This window comes from Bison bison, unplaced genomic scaffold (assembly GCF_000754665.1).
Source record: "Bison bison bison isolate TAMUID 2011002044 unplaced genomic scaffold, Bison_UMD1.0 scf7180017864215, whole genome shotgun sequence".
In the NCBI taxonomy this organism is placed as follows: domain Eukaryota; kingdom Metazoa; phylum Chordata; class Mammalia; order Artiodactyla; family Bovidae; genus Bison; species Bison bison.
The window spans coordinates 1,692,982-1,699,148 of NW_011494787.1; the positions used below are offsets into that span (position 1 = coordinate 1,692,982).

The 6,167-nt window shown below is 46.3% G+C and overlaps 1 long non-coding RNA gene across 8 annotated transcripts in view; it reads left to right on the plus strand.

Annotated features, from left to right (window-relative positions):
* The window catches only part of LOC104992422, a 57,816-nt gene that overhangs the window by 48,943 nt on the left and 2,706 nt on the right, over positions 1-6,167 (plus strand). For 5 of the 8 annotated variants that reach the window (XR_825697.1, XR_825702.1, XR_825700.1 and 2 more), the window contains one exon: positions 1,001-5,484. This is a non-coding gene — a long non-coding RNA (uncharacterized LOC104992422). Of the gene's footprint in view, positions 1-1,000; positions 5,485-6,167 lie in introns of those variants that run through there. The other 3 variants (XR_825699.1, XR_825701.1, XR_825698.1) reach the window with 2 other exon arrangements.

Consider the following 6,167-nt stretch of genomic DNA (forward strand, 5'->3'; position numbering starts at 1 on the left):
CAGGCTCAGTCGTGTCCGACTCTTTGTGACCCCATGAGGGGCAGCATGCCAGGCCTCCCTGTCCATCACCAACTCCTGGAGCTTACTCAGACTTGTGTCCATCGAGTCAGTGATGCCATCCAGCCATCTCATCCTCTGTCGTCCCCTTCTCTTGCTGCCCCCAGTCCCTCCCAGCATCAGAGTCTTTTCCAGTGAGTCAGCTCTTCACATGAGGTGGCCAAAGTATTGGAGTTTCAGCTTTAGCATCAGTCCTTCCAATGAACACCCAGGACTGATCTCCTTTAGAATGGACTGGTTGGATCTCCTTGCAGTCCAACGGACTCTCAAGAGTCTTCTCCAACACCACAGTTCAAAAGCATCCTTTAGTATTGACTAATTTGATCTCCTTGTTGTGCATAGGACTCTCAAGAGTCTTCTCCAACACCACAGTTCAAATGCCTCAGTTACTTGGCACTCAGCTTTCTTTATGGTCCAACTCTCACATCCATACATGACTACTGGAAAAACCATAGCTGTGACTAGATGGACCTTTGTTGGCAAAGTAACATCTCTGCGTTTTAATATGCTGTCTAGGTTTGTCATAGCTTTTCTTCCAAGGAGCAAGCGTCTTTTTAATTTCATGGCTGCAGTCACCATCTGCAGTGATTTCGGAGCCCATGGCAGGGAAAAAAGCATTAATTGCTGGGAATTTGCAGAAATTGTGGGAGGGTATTGGATAGGGGGGTCCAGGAAGCTTTTATAAGGACATGGACACGGTGGTTGCAGCTAACACATGATTGCTGTAGTGCTGTGTAACTTGTATAATGTTTGACAGTGATCCACCGCCCCCCCAACCCCCAAGATCTTTTCTATGGACGTCTGTTGGTTGGATGCTCCAGAAACTATCCTGATCCTCCCCTTCCTGCCCAGCGGAAGCCGTTTTCAATTCAGATTCCAAAAGGGAAGCAAAACTTCCCAACAAAGGGCTTGTCATTCCCTTTCTTTCATGTAATTTACACAGACCCTGAGGACACTTGACAAAGCCAGAGAGAGCTGTGGCCTTCCCAGCCCTGCCAGCACTGAGTAGGGAATGAGGAGAAGGAGAAGTCTTTCACGAGGTGAGACTTGAAGACTGCTCTGAGCAAGTACATCAACGAATATTAAGACTCCATGGAGTGCCCTAAAGATGCCAAGGTCTCCATGTAGCTGGATTGGAAACAGGGCAGATCCAGTCACTGCCACACTAAATAAGCACTCTTGCTCATTCCTCAGGAAGAAAGACCCAGTTGATGGAAGAACCTGTTGTTTCTTCTTAATATCCACTTAATTACAAACTTTGAGGACAGTAGAGATCGTGGGCTTCGACTGCCCAGCATCATTCTCCCTTCTTAGATAAGAGCACCTCAATTTTCCTTTTAGGGATCACCTCCTTCCTATTCTCAGATCAGTTTTGGTGGAGTTGAGTCCATTCTTTGGCTCTAGGTGGAGGACACCTGACTGTGCCAGTCAGAGAAGGGCATGGTCTCAAATTCAGGCCAGTTGGGACTCTGGATTTTCATTGAAACTGCTCAATGAATTCTTATTTCTTTTCCAGCTGGGTTGCTAAGCCTCTAGAATGTATGTAATTCTGAGGTTATTGGTGACCATCTTAGTACCTCAGGGGGAATTCTGAAGACAAGACAAGTGAAAGCTGAGCTGCAAGATCTAGAAATGGAGACTAATGACAGTTTTCGAGCACCAGAGAGATCTAATCATGCCTGAAGCTAGTCTAAGTCTGGATATCTCATTTACATGGGTCTAGGCTTCCCCCCACCCCCTTTTTTTCATTTTGAAAGTTTGATTTGGATTTTTGACACCTGCAGCTGATTGAGTCTTAATTCATGTCATGAATTATGTGTAGTTCTCATTGTAAAGTGTGGTTTGGCTTTTCTTAACATGACCTTTTGTCTTACAGTGCTAAATTTTTAGTTTGCTATGTGAATCAATTAGTTTGCTATGTGAGACCATAAGGAACCTAGCATTATTTTCTCTATATGGAAAAAATGGGAAGGAAGGAGGGAATGGGAAGAATATGGGATGCTGAATTTAAAGAACCCTGAAGTCCCTAGGTGCCTAGGAACCCTCAGACCCTATCTGGTCTTTCTGTTCTAAGTGCCCCAACTGTTCTATGCTTTTCCCTTATAATACATCATCATAGTAATGATATGTTCATGCAGTATTTTGATTAAGGTCTCTGTCTCCCTCATTGACCTGGCAATTCTATGAGGGCAGTGATTTTGCTAAATGTTATATCCCCAACAACTAGTCCAGCATGTGGTATTCAGCAAATGTTTATGGAATGAATTGACATGAATAGTTACACAGATTGGACTGATCCTCCTCGATTATTGGGGTTAGGATTGTGGCAGAATTGGCAAAAGCAGGGAAAGCAGTCCCTTTGTATTTCCTTTGTATTTCCTACACTACCCATACCACCAACACATGAGAATTTTTGTCTTAAATGAGATAGTTAATTTCAATTTGGTTGGGAAACCCTTTATCAAACCTTTAGTGCTTATGTTGTTATTAGAGCATTTTATTGAGGAATTAAATAGTGTGGTGGTTGACTTAATCTGTGGAAAGCCTTGCAGAGGAGTGGGTCAAATCTGTGTGATTAACAAGCAGTCTTGCTTGCTCCTTTGTCTTTATGAAATCAGGCTTGCCCAGAAATGTGTTTGAGACTGTAAGAAGGCCCAGGCAGTCAATGAGGGAGAGGTTGGGGATGTTGGAGACTTGACTGTCTTAACCAGAAACAAAAGCAGTAAAAGGTGGTCCTGGGAGGAGGGGACGGGTATCCTGAAGCTCACTCCTTCCCGGCTCCCCTCTGGACCGGGCCCAGCAGAAGCTCCAGGGCACGGTCCCACCCCTGCCTCGCCACACAAAGCCTCCCCTCCCAGCCGAGGCTGTGGTTCTTCCCTTCCCCCAGCCTGCCTTCCCTGAGATGAGGCGAGTGTTTCCCAAGGCCCATGTGACTTCCACTGGCAAGTGACGACTACAGACGGTTTACCAGTCAGTAAAACTGCCAAAGGCTTTTGTGCTGTAATAATCCTTTTCCTGTTTAAAACTCAGGGGATTTTCTACTGTTGCCAGTACTTTTTCAAGTCAGCAATTACAGTGTGGATTATGTAACGGCTAGGTATTAAAAATAGAAAAGACCAGAGTGTGCATCTATTTTAACCAAATGAAAACAGAGCAGAGGGAGGGGAAAGGAGCAGAGGGAGACCAGAGGAGGAGGGGGACAGAATTACAGGACGAGAAGCAGAGAGATCGCGTCACGTGACCAGACAGCCCAGCCCACAGTTCACCCTGCGCTTCTGTCCCGCACTCCTATTCAAGGCCTCCTCCAGGGAGGGGACCCTGCAGAGATTTCTGAGGACTCAAGACCCTCCTGGGTATTCCTCACCCTGAGGAATGTTTGCCTGCCTTGGGGTGTTTGCCTGCCTCTGACAAGGAAAGTAACCAAGAGGGGGAGGGATTGAATTTGGTGTTCTCTTCCAACCGCGCCTTCTTCTCTCCCTACCCACTCACCCCCTCTCCCAAGTCCAGGACTCCTGTGTCTTGATTTCCAAGGTCTTAGAGCTCTGCTTGTTTCTCTTGTTGCAGTGTTAGCATCACGGGATGGTTTATGGAGGAGTCTTTAGCATCCCAGGTCTCTTATCAGTCCCTTGCCAAAGCCACCCCAAATAAATATATAATGTAATTGAAACCCCTGTATTCACTATGAAAAATGGCTTCAGACCCTCCAGCCCTCCTGCTTCCCCACTCCAACTCCTCTTCCCACACTGGATTGCTACCTCTAAACCCTTCAGGTGGTGCATAGGAATTCAGAGGCTACCACTGATTTGTTCTTAGGTGACTTCTCCTTGCTAATCCCCCACCCCTACCCTGAATCAGGAAATCTTTTTGTTTTCCAGGAGACCTACTGAATTACTTTAAGTACCTCTAATGGTGAAATTTTAGGTGCCAGGTGGGTCTGGAGCAAGGAGGATATTTTTGGAAGGAGGACTTCTAAGAGTCTGGCAGATCACATCAAAATACACCAGGCTTTCTACTATGTCACCATTTATACAGAGGAACCCACAGAGGGAGGTTTTGAGTTAATCACTTATACATAGTCTTTGAGCCTACATAGAGCCTATCCTGAAAGTATCCTACCTTGTAGGTCTTGGGTGGCAGGAAGTGATGGGTACTTTGAAGAAGAAGCTCACTGTTTCCAAAGAGTGAACCTAGATGTGTTTGGTGGGATTAGGGAGAGAGACCTAAAGTCTGGATTGTCAATAGAATCAGTTGCAGGCATTATTAGAAAGTTAGTTCCTCATCATTACTTCTGTCCACTCCTGCACCTGCCCCATCACACTTCATTCTCAGAATCTTCATCTGCATTGGGGGTGGAAGAGAGTGTCAGCAATTCATAATAACACTGGTCCCAGCTCCATCCAACTCCACCCAGCCCTGCCCAAAGTAGAGGGAGTGCAGGGAAAGGAAGAGGGATCTAATTTGTGAATTTTAGGCATCATTTCACTAGATAGGAAGGGGAACCTGGGGACCTTCCTTAGGGCCTTTCAAATCATAATACCAACCTGCCCTGGGAAATGTCCATGGGGTGGCACGTCTCTTGTTGGTTTTTAGGTCTTTGATTCTGGGTTCCTGTTCACATTCTCACCAGAGGCTGACTTTGGTAAGGACTGCCAAACATCTGATATGGTCCAGATTTTAATTCTTCCAACCCACTGTGTCCATTAATGCACTTGAACATGCCTGATCAAGTTCCTGGCCTTGGGTGTGGTCAGGGTCAGTGTTGCATCAGTCATCTGTTATCTGGACAGGCTGGTCACTCCAGACCCGGCAGTCAGCAGAAGCTGGAGGTCACAGTGAGTATCTGCCTTCCACGTCCCATCCCACTCCTGAGACTTTAACAAGGTAAGGAGTCCACTGAAGCACCTGCCTTAGGGGCTGCCAGGGGCTCGAGTCAGTCCAGGACTAAATCATTAGTAGGGTTCACAAAGGAGCCCTTTCTGCCTAAACTCAACTTTGTGCTGTGGCCTTCCCATTCCCACCCCCATAGATAAGACCATAAGGAGACATGGTAACTTGGCCACAGCACCTGCCCCATCACACTTCATTCTTAGAGCCTTCATCTTCACTGGGGGTGGAAGAGAGTGTCAGCAACTCGGAATAACTGGTCCCAGCTAGTTGGGTATACTGGTCATTCCTATCCTTTTTCTGAAAGGGGTCACCTTTCCTCTCATTAAAATATCCAAGGTATTTTCACCCCTCCACACACACGCACACACACACACACAGACATGTGTGTACACATATAGGGGGTGTTTCTAGTGTCTGTTGCTTAAGATAGTACTAGTAGTCATAAGCTGGTATGGACTGGGTAACACTTCAGTTCAATTCAGTCATTCAGTCATGTCCAACTCTTTGTGACTCCATGGATTGCAGCACACCAGGCTTCCCTGTCCATCACCAACTCCTGGAGCTTGCTCAAACTCACGTCCATTGAGTTGGTGATGCCATCCAACCATCTCATCCTCTGTTGTCCCCTTCTCCTGCCTTCAGTCTTTCCCAGCATCAGGGTCTTTTCCAGTGAGTCAGTTCTTTGCGTCAGGTAGTCAAAGTATTGGAGCTTCAGCTTCAGCATTAGTTCTTCCAATGAATATTCAGGACTGATTTCCTTTAGGATTGACTGGTTTGATCTCCTTGCTCTCCAGGTGACTCTCAAGAGTCTTCTCCAACACCACAGTTCAGAAGCATCAATTCTTCGGCGCTCAGCTTTCTTTATGGTCCAACTCTCACATCCATACATGACTACTGGAAAAACCATAGCTTTTGATTATACGGACCTTTGTTGGCAGAGTAATGTCTCTGCTTTTTAATATGCTGCCTAGGTTTGTCATAGCTTTTCTTTCAAGGAGCAAGTGTCTTTTATGGTTGCAGTCACAAGCCAGGGGGAGCGTTTAAATAGATTTAATTTTTATTTATCTGGCTGCATCAACAAATTTGAGACACAGTAGTGCTTCTGTACGGAGAAGGCAATGGCACCCCACTCCAGTACTCTTGCCTGGAAAATCCCATGGACGGAGGAGCCTGGTGGGCTGCAGTCCATGGGGTCGCTAAGAGTCGGACACGACTGAGCGACT